The sequence below is a fragment of the Crocodylus siamensis genome, chromosome 11, assembly GCF_052110815.1.
Source record: "Crocodylus siamensis isolate JL-2025a chromosome 11, ASM5211081v1, whole genome shotgun sequence".
NCBI lineage: Eukaryota > Metazoa > Chordata > Crocodylia > Crocodylidae > Crocodylus > Crocodylus siamensis.
Genome location: NC_143405.1, coordinates 29,659,167 through 29,668,509, shown reverse-complemented (window position 1 = coordinate 29,668,509; position 9,343 = coordinate 29,659,167). Strand labels below are relative to the sequence as shown.

At 50.4% G+C, this 9,343-nt stretch overlaps 1 protein-coding gene across 5 annotated transcripts in view; it reads left to right on the top strand.

Moving 5' to 3' along the window:
* Nucleotides 1-363: 363 nt before the first annotated feature.
* Nucleotides 364-9,343, top strand: part of SFMBT1 (Scm like with four mbt domains 1) — a 204,296-nt gene continuing 195,316 nt past the window's right edge. For all 5 annotated transcript variants that reach the window (XR_016438428.1, XM_090021264.1, XM_090021267.1 and 2 more), the window contains exon 1: nt 364-480. The gene's annotated coding sequence lies outside the window, so the exon portion shown is untranslated. The remainder of the gene's footprint in view (nt 481-9,343) is intronic.

Here is a 9,343-nt window from a genome sequence, read left to right as displayed (position 1 = left end):
GCTGCGCGCCCGGCGGGGCGGGGACGGGACCTGAGCGGCGCCGGGTCCCAGCGCGGCCGTCGGGCGACCCGGCTGGAAGCAGGGCGCGGCCGCCAGGAAGGAGGGAGGGAGCCCGGTCTGACCCACGCTGCGGCGGCCGCCACCCGCGGCCAATTCAGCTAGCCTCAGCGCCCTCCGCCCAGCGCGGGCGCAGGTGCCCGCGGCGCCTGGGGCTCGCTCCGCCGGGCCGGACTGCGGGGCCGCGAGGCGCAAGCGCTGCCCAGCAAAAAGCCCGGCCGGGCGAGCGGGCGCACGGGGATGGATGGCCCCGGGGCGGGGGCGGCGCCGGCTCCGCGTGCCCGGGCGAGCAGCGTCCGGACGCCCGGGCGGGCGGTGGCGGGCGGGGAGGCCGGCGGGCGCATGCGCCCTGCGCGCCGTGCCATATTGGAAGGAGGCGGCGAGCGGCAGCCGGACCCGGCGGGGCTGGGACAGCTCGCGCAGGTAGGGCGGGCGGGCCGGTCGGCGCCGCTTACCTTCCCGCGGGCGCCGCGGCCGGGCGTGTTTCGGGGGCGGGTGCGCCCCCGCCGCTTTTTCCCGACTCGCGAAGTTAGACGCGACGCGGGGAGGCGGCGGTGTCGAGCGCGGCTCCCGCAGGCTGGAGCCGCCGTGGGTGCGCCGGGCGCGGCCGCCGCCGCCCGCTCCCGGCTGCGCTGCGGCGGCGCCGGCAGAAGTTGCGCGGTGCAAGCGCGGGTCTCTCGGCGCCTCCGGGACTCGCTGCCCGGCGCCGCCGCCCCCGCCAACTTCGCGCCCCGCTCCGCTGCGCTCGGGCCGCGCCGCCTTCCCCCGCCGCTGCTGAAGGCTTGGGGCCGGGGGCCCCGGAGGCGTGCGGGAGCCCCTCGCTCCTGACAAAATGGCGGGCGGAGGGAGCTTTAAACCGGGCGGGTCCGCACCCTTCCCGCCCCCCGCGCGGCTCTCAGCGGTCCCGGCACAAGTGCCCCGGCTCCGGGGCGCCTCCCTTGCCGCAGCCGCGGGCCCGTCGCCGCGGGCAGTTGGCGGCTCCGTTCGAGGGGCCGGGGACAAAGGCGTTGCAGCCCCGCGCTGCTGTAGCCGCAGAGCCGCGCCCGGCCCCGCACCTCGCGCCCGGGTTTAAAAGACGCCGCTGTGCCAGCCGGCGCGGGCTCGTCCCTGGGCTGCGGCTGCGGCTGCCGCTCCCGCCCCCGCACCCCGCTCGCCCCCGCAAAGGCGCATCTACAGGCGGCGGGGGCTTTGTTTGCCTAGAGCTCGCCTGCACCCGAAGTCGTAAATCCCCCGGCTGTGACAGTGCGGCCGGTTGCTGTGGAAATTATGAGGCTGTCACAAGAACCGAACTTCAGGTTGGGTGAGGAGCCCGCCGCTTCCCAGGGACACCGCCCCGTCTTCATGCAGCAGCGACCTGTACCTGGGGCAGGGGGCAGCTCGGGGGCGAAGGGGAAGGCTCCTCCTAGATCTCCCTGAAGTGTCAGCAGCTCTGATAAACCTTCACGGGTCCCAGCTCTGTCCCGAAACTCATTCCTTGGGAGAGGAGCAGGAGAAAGCCAATGAAGTAAACTCATGCCCCAGGCTGGGGCACAGGTGACAGCCTCCTCCCGTGGCATCCAACAGACTGGAGACGGCACAGGCAGGGCAGCTGCAGATGGGGGCTGGAGCAGAGAGGTCAGGTGTGGCGCACAGAGCACAAAGCAGAGGATGAGCTGGGGTAGAGACACAAAGCAGGGAGCGGCAGACTGGGCAGAGGAAAGAGGTCAGAGTGGTTCACTGGGAAGGTTATTGCCAAAAATGTGGGTCCCCACTGGAGTAAATAATGCAGAGAGAAGAGGAGGAGGAAGCCAAACAGCTCACAGGAAATGTCTGAACAATGCTGGAATTATCGCTATCTTTCTAGACTTTGGTTTAGATTGTAACAGCCATCACCTTAGCCTGTTACATGTGGGCTTTAAGGGAATAATCATATCTTCCTAAGGGAAATTTGTTGGCATTATAAACCACACAGTAACATGTATAGATCTAGTTCTGGTTTAATGGTTTTGGTAGCCTTCTAACATTTTAGTGATTTGCTTGTGTATTTTTTAAATGAGAGAAATTGTTTTTATTTCTATTTTTTTTAATTCTTGCTTCCCTTCTGTTCACAGGAGCTTGTTGCTCTCAGTAGTGTGAAAGTTTACCTTAGTGAACACTTTTAGGAGGCCAGAATACAAGGTGCACAGGTCTTAAAATCACTTTGGAAAAGTTCATCATCTGCCCTATGAAATACAAAAATTGTTTTGTTCTGCTATATATCCTGTAGATTTTGAGCAGATATAGGCGGGCTGGTTAGCAGGTAGTTTTGTAATAACCAGGGATCCAGGTTTTCTGTTTGCTGTGGCAAACACAAATTTTCTTCTTTAATGGGGAAAAAGGTGGGAAAGGGCAGGCTTCTCCTTGCAGGCTGGCAGAGTTCCAGATGGGGAGATTGGGATGCAGGGGGTGTTGTGCATGTGGGTGTACACATATGCAGGTGGCAGCCAGAAAGTAGTGGAGAACAGCTCCTGCAGCTCCCTCCAGGTAAGTCTACGAGGCTGTGGGCATGCAGTGGAGAGCAGCTTACGCACCCCATGACTTCTGCACCTAAAGTGGGGCTGCAGGAGTGCAGGGTTAGGAGCTGCCTCTGCTGCACAGTGGGTGGGACCTGGCACGGGAGGGAGCACCACTCCGTCATGGCCACCAGGGTGAGGTGTGAAAATCTGGCAGGGCATGTGCCCCCCTGCCCTCCCCATTCATTGCCTGTGGCCACATCCCTCCTTCCCTACACACCCATTCCCTTCCTCACACGCTGGGGCTGGGTGGCTGTTGGTTGGGAGTGAGAGGCGCTGGTAGGGGCAGGTCACTAGCATATCGGAGATGTTCAGCATCACAAAGCAGTGGTGACAACCACAGCTGGACCTGTATCCTAGTGAGTGAAGGGGACACGGAGAACTCTGGTTTTCCATGATGAAAAAAACAAATGTCAAAATATATAGGTATTTAGAATTCATTTTATTATAATGATTGAGGCACCAGTAGGCTTCCAAATTGCTTTAAAATGGTAAACATTGTGTTCAATGGATGCCTATATCTGTCTATAAAAATTAGTGGTGTTTCATTTTAATTGCAGAAAAACACAGATTTGGGGTGGGTTTTCGTTAGAGAATTTGGGATTTTTAAGCACAGAGCACTAGGATCCCTGGCAATAACTGATTTTTGTCAACTCAGATTGTTGACTGCTGCAGGAAATAGCATTCACTTCTTGTACTGCACCTAGCACAGTGGATCTAGTGAAAGTAGAACATGATACTGCACTATAGTAAGACTTGAGTACATCAGCCTAAAATGGAAATAAGCCAGTAAATTGTGAATATGTAGGGATTCACCTATGTTAGTTACTGCAGAAATGGATTTTGCAGCATTAAAGTTTTGAAAATCCTTAAAAATGTGTGCTGAAGGAGTTCTCATTTTACTTGCTATTTAATTTTTATCTCTGCCTTTCATTTTGATTTGTTTGGTGATGCTCTGGAATATAAGAATAGGACTGTTTTCTCTGTGTACTATTGTTAATGGGATGCCTTTCCTTGAGTTGGGGAATGATATCTGTTTCAGTGGTAGTAAAATTGAGAGCACCTGTCAGTGTAATTGTGTGTGTGTGGAGGGGGTTGTTTCTCTTTTGTATATTTAAGGGAAAGGGGTGAGTGTGTGTGTGTGGGGGGGTGTTACTAATTTTTAGCTAGCCTCTTTGCTGAATGACAACATGTCTTGGCAGAAGAGTTAAGTTTTACAAGAGGCCAATTGCACGGTATCATTTGTTGAGAGCAAGTATGCCCTAGCAATTATTGATTGATTGCTGTTTTTCCTTTGTACAACTTTACTGCTGTCTTACTGTTGAGTTACCATATCTTATTTCTTAACTGAATACTTGTTTAGGAAACTGCTGGTTTTACTACATGGGGAAAATAAGTGGTAACAGTGAGGGAACACACTAAAACCTGGCTTTCAGTTGCATACTTCATCTCTTATATACTTTGCATCTTTTTAGCACCATGTATCTGAATAATTTAGCCAATGTTTACAAAGAACTGTTTCTTATAATCTGTGTCCATCAAGTATTTTTATAACATTTTAAGGGTTATCTTTTGTAGTGGTATATTCAACAACAAGCATACCTAGGAACAGAAACCTATCTTAGATCAAACTTATTTCTCCAAATCCTTACTTTTCTACTCTTGCAAGTCACTTGTGACTTTGCAGTGTTTTTCCCCCCCCTTTATTATCATAGAATTACAAAAAGTTGGGGTTGGAAGGGACATCAGGAGGTCATGTAGACCTACTCAAAACAGGACCATCCCCAACTAGATCATCCCAGCCAAAGACTTGTCTAGTTGGGTTTTGAAAACCTCCAAGAATGGAGATCCCACAACTTCTCTGGGTAACCTGTTCCAGTGTTTTACTACCCTCCTAGTGAGAAAATTCTGCCTAATATCTAACCTATACTTCCCTTGCTGCAACTTGAGACTTGTTCCTTGTTCTGTCATCTGCCACCACTAAGAACAATTTACCTCCATCACCTTTTGAACCCCGCTTCAGGTAGTTGAAGGCTGCTATTAAATCCCCTCCCAGTCTTCTCTTCTGCAGACTAAATAGTTCCCTAGCTTTTTTCCAGAAATCATGTCCCCCATTCCCTCACCATTTTTGTTGCCCTCTGCTGGACTGTCTCAAATTTTTTCATATCCTTTCTGTAGTAAGGGGCCCAAAACTGAACACAGCCCTCCAGATGTGGCCTCACTAGTGCTAAATAGAGGGGAATAATTACTTTCCTTGACCTACTGGCAACACTCCTACCAATGCAGCCCAGTATGTCATTAGTTTTCTTGGCAACTAGGGCACACTGCTGACTTGTATCCAGTTTATTGTCCACTGTAACCTGCAGGTGCTTTTCTGTAGAGCTGTTGTCCAGCCAGTCAGCCCTCAGCCTGTACTGGTTCATGGGATTGTTCCATCCTAAGTGCAGGACTTTGTACTTGTGCTTGTTGAACCTCGTGAGATTTATTTTGGCCCAATCTTCTAATTTGTCTAAGTCACTCCGAGTGCTAGCCCTACCCTCCAACGTATCTACTGCTCCCCCTAGCTTGGTGTCATCTGCAGACTTGCTGAGTGTATACTCTATGCCATCTTCCAGGTCATTAATAAAGAAATTGAACAAAACCAGCCCCAGGACTGACCCCTGGGACACTCCACTTGATACTGACTGCCAATTAGACATCAAGCCATTGATTACTACTCTGTGAGCCTGATGCTTTAGCCAGTATTATGCTCTGTTACAGCTTAATGCTATGATGTGGACCTTGATGCTACTACCTTGTAGTAGTCAGATGTAAGTAGCAGACTTAAAGTAATGGAGTCTAAAGACCTGGGAGCTTGAATTATGTGAACAGGTTTGCACTGAAAGGAGTCATTTAAAATTTACTAATGTGCAAAAACCTTGATTTTGGTGTGAATTCAGAGGTGTCTGTTTTTGAGGTCAATATACGTTTCATCGGTGGACTTTTAGCAGCTTATTATCTTTCAGGACAAGAGGTAAGGAAAGAATAAATAAATGAATATGGCCTCAGATGGAAGTTGTAAACTGGCAGGTTTAAACTTCTTGGATTTTTCACCTGTTTTGGAGCTAATAGGATGAATTGAGTGAGAACTCTTCAGGGAATCTAAACTCAATTTTTGCATAATATGTTTGTGTTAACGGAGGTCCCTTTATCAGAACTTCGAGCATGCCATACCAACTGCGTCCAGTTTTGGGCTCCACAATTCAAAAAGGATGTGGAGAAGCTTGAGAGAGTCCAGAGAAGAGCCATGTGCATGATCAGAGGTCAGGAAAACAGATCTTACGATGATAGGCTGAGAGCCATGGGACTCTTTAGCCTGGAAAAGCGCAGTCTCAGGGGTGATCTGATGGCCACCTATAAGTTTATCGGGGTGACCACCAGGATCTGGGGGAACATTTGTTCACCAGAGCCCCCCAAGGGATGACTAGGTCGAACGGTCACAAACTCCTGCAAGACCGCTTCAGGCTGGACATAAGGAAGAATTTCTTTACTGTCTGAGCCCCCAAGGTCTGGAACAGTCTGCCAGCGGAGGTGGTTCAAGCACCTACATTGAGTACCTTCAAGAGTAAATTGGATGCTTATCTTGCTGGGATCCTATGACCCCAGCTGACTTCCTGCCCTTTGGGCAGGGGGCTGGACTCGATGATCTCTCAAGGTCCCTTCCAGCCCTGATGTCTATGAAATCTATGCTGTAAGTGCACAAACACTGAAAAGTATTATGCAAGGAGGTCTTTGTTAGTAGGTGGATTGGTTTCTTATCCTTGAAGACCATGTTTTCCTATTCTGTTTGCCTATCAATAACTTTAAACATGTTACATGGCATCTTGTCTATTCTACAACAAGCTTCTCTTAATTAGCACTTTCTTGTAATATGATAGGCGGCATAGGTCAGGGGTATCAAATGTACTGGAGCTTGTCTATCCAGTTCACTGGACTACTGGCAGGCGGCGGAAGTTGGAGGCATAGTCTGCCATGGAATCCAGGGCATGGCCGTCAGTGGTGAGCTTGGCTTGCCTTGGACTTGCTTTCATAGATTGTTAGGGGCTGGAAGAGACCTTGTACATCATCGGGTCCAGTCCCCCTGCACTAGGCAGGAAAAGACAACTGGGGTCAAGTGACCCCAGCAAGGTGACAGTCCAGTTTTCTTTTGAAGATTTTCAGGATAAGTGTCTGCACCACCACTGGAGGGAGTTTATTGCACAGTCTGGACACCGTGACTGTGAAGGAGTTTTTCCTAGAATTGGACCTGTAATGGCCTTCCAGGAGTTTGTATGCATTGCTCCTGGTCTTCCCCAGGGGTGCCCTGGTGAACAGCTATTCACCGAGTTCTTGATGTACTCCCCGATTATAGCGGTAAGCCGCTATCAAGTCCCCTCTTGGCCTTCTCTTCTGTAGGCTGAAGAGGCCCAAGTCCCTCAGCCTCTCATCATATGGCTCATCTTACAAGTCCTTGATCCTATGGGGGGCTCTTCTCTGGACCCTCTCACATTTTTCCACATCCTTGTTGAAGTGCAGCCCCTGGAATTGGACACAGTACTCCAGCTGTGGTCTTAACCATTGTAGGGTACAGTGAGAGTATCACCTCCTTAGTTTTGCATGAAATAACGATGGTTAATGCGTGCCAGCATGTTGTTTGCCCTGTTGGCTACAGCATTCACTGTGGCTTGTGTTAGTGTGACGGTTGACTGCTATCCCTTGGCCATGGTGCAAGTCAAATTGTCGCCACCGAGCCTGTAGGTATGTTGATAATTGTTTGCTCCCAGATGGAGCACCTTACACTTCTGAGTGTTGAACTTCATCTGGTTCCAGTCTGCTCAGGTCTCCAGCCTGTCCAGGTCCGCCTGTACCTGCACCCTATCTTCTGGCATACCCATACTCCCCCATAACTTGGTGTTGTCTGGAAACTTGGCCAGCTAGCTTTTCACCCCCACATCCAAATAGTTGATAAAGATGTTGAAAAGCACTGGGCCAAGCATGGACCCCTGAGGGATATCACTGGCCGCTACTCGCCAGGACAACATGGATCTGTTCATGAGAACTTTCTGGGTCCTACCATGTACAGTTTTCCACCCAGTGAACTGTTCAGCAGTTAAGCCCACAATCTTCCAATTTTTCCACAACGATATCGTGAGATACTAGATCAAAAGCCTTTTAGAAGTCTAGGTATTTAATGTCAACCTCTCCCTTGTCCAGGTGGTGATAGACCTCTTTGTAGAAGGAGATGAGATTTGGTAAGACAAGACCTACCTGCTATGAAGCCATGCTGGATGTCCCTCGATGAACATATCACACAGTCTTTAACAGGTTCTTCTAGGATTTTCCCTGGGATGGAGTTTAGGCTGATTATAGTTGCCCAGGTCATCCCTCTTTCCCTTCTTGAAGATGGGCACAATGTTGGCCCTCTTCCAATCCTCAGGGATCTCCCCTGTTTGCTGCGATTTTGAAATAGTTTTGCCAGGGGTTCCGCAATGACTTCAGCCAGCTCCATCAGCACTCACAAGTGAAGCCATCTGGTCCTGCTGACTTATAAATGTCCAGCTTTTCTAGTTGGTTTTGCACCAGCTCAGCATCCACATTGGGAAGGCTATAATTCTTACCATCTCCCCTGTGATCCTTATCTTGCTTGTCTTTCCCCTTGGTCCAGTGTAATACCAAAGCAGAGTGGGAATTCGGGAGTTCAGTTTTTTCCTGAGTGTCTGTTACCAGTTGTCCCGAGGTATTAAGCAGGGGTCCCACACTTCCATTTTTGTTCTGCTCCCTACATACCTAAAGGACTTCTTATTGTCTTCGACTCCTTTGGCTAACTTAAACTCAGTTGCCACCTTAGCTTTCCTAATCATTTCCCTACAAGTGCGGACCACTGTTGTATAGTCCTCCTTGAGGACTGTCCCTAGCTTCCGCTGTGTGTACACCTCCTTTTTCTTTTTCAAGAGGACCACAATGTCCCTATTGAGCCAGGAGAGCTTGTCAGCCCATCTGCTACCTTTTTTCTTCATAGGAACAGTTTTCTTTTGTGCTTTGAGGATTGTGTCCTTGAGGAATGACCACTCTTCGTGCACCCCTTTTGCCTTCTGTCCCTGGTCCTGCATCGCCTCCCCTAATAATGCCCTGAGTCTGTTGAACTCAGCATTTTTGAAGTCCAGGACTTCAATTCTGCTAGTTGATTTGTCAACCTTGTAGGGACAGTGAACCTAATAACCTCATGGTCACTGTCACCCAGGCTACCCTCAATGTTCAAGCCACACACCAAATCATCTCCTTTGGCCAAAACCAAGTCTACCTCTGGTTGTCCCTTTGCACTTTCTTGGTCAAAAAGAGCTCCTCGATTACAGTTAAGAAGCTACATAACCCATCTGACGTAGCCAAGTGTTCCTCCCAATCTATGTCCATGTAACTGAGGTCACCCATGATGACCAAGTCCCTTGCACGTGCGGCCTCTGTCAGTTCTTGAGAGAACTCCAGATCAAGCTTCTCCCCTTGGTTCAGTGGCCTGTAGTAAACACCCACAGTTCAGTTTCCCCCTTCTCCACCTGAAGCTTGACCCAGAGGGTTTCAAGCTGCTTATCTTTGAAACCAGTGTCAGCCTCCAGAGAAGTGTACTGCTGCCTCACATAGAGAGCGACCCCTCCACCTTTTCTCCCTGCTTGGTTCCCGTCTGTGCAGGTTGTATCCCTGTACAGCTATGCTCCAATCATGGGAGGAGTCCCACCAGGTCT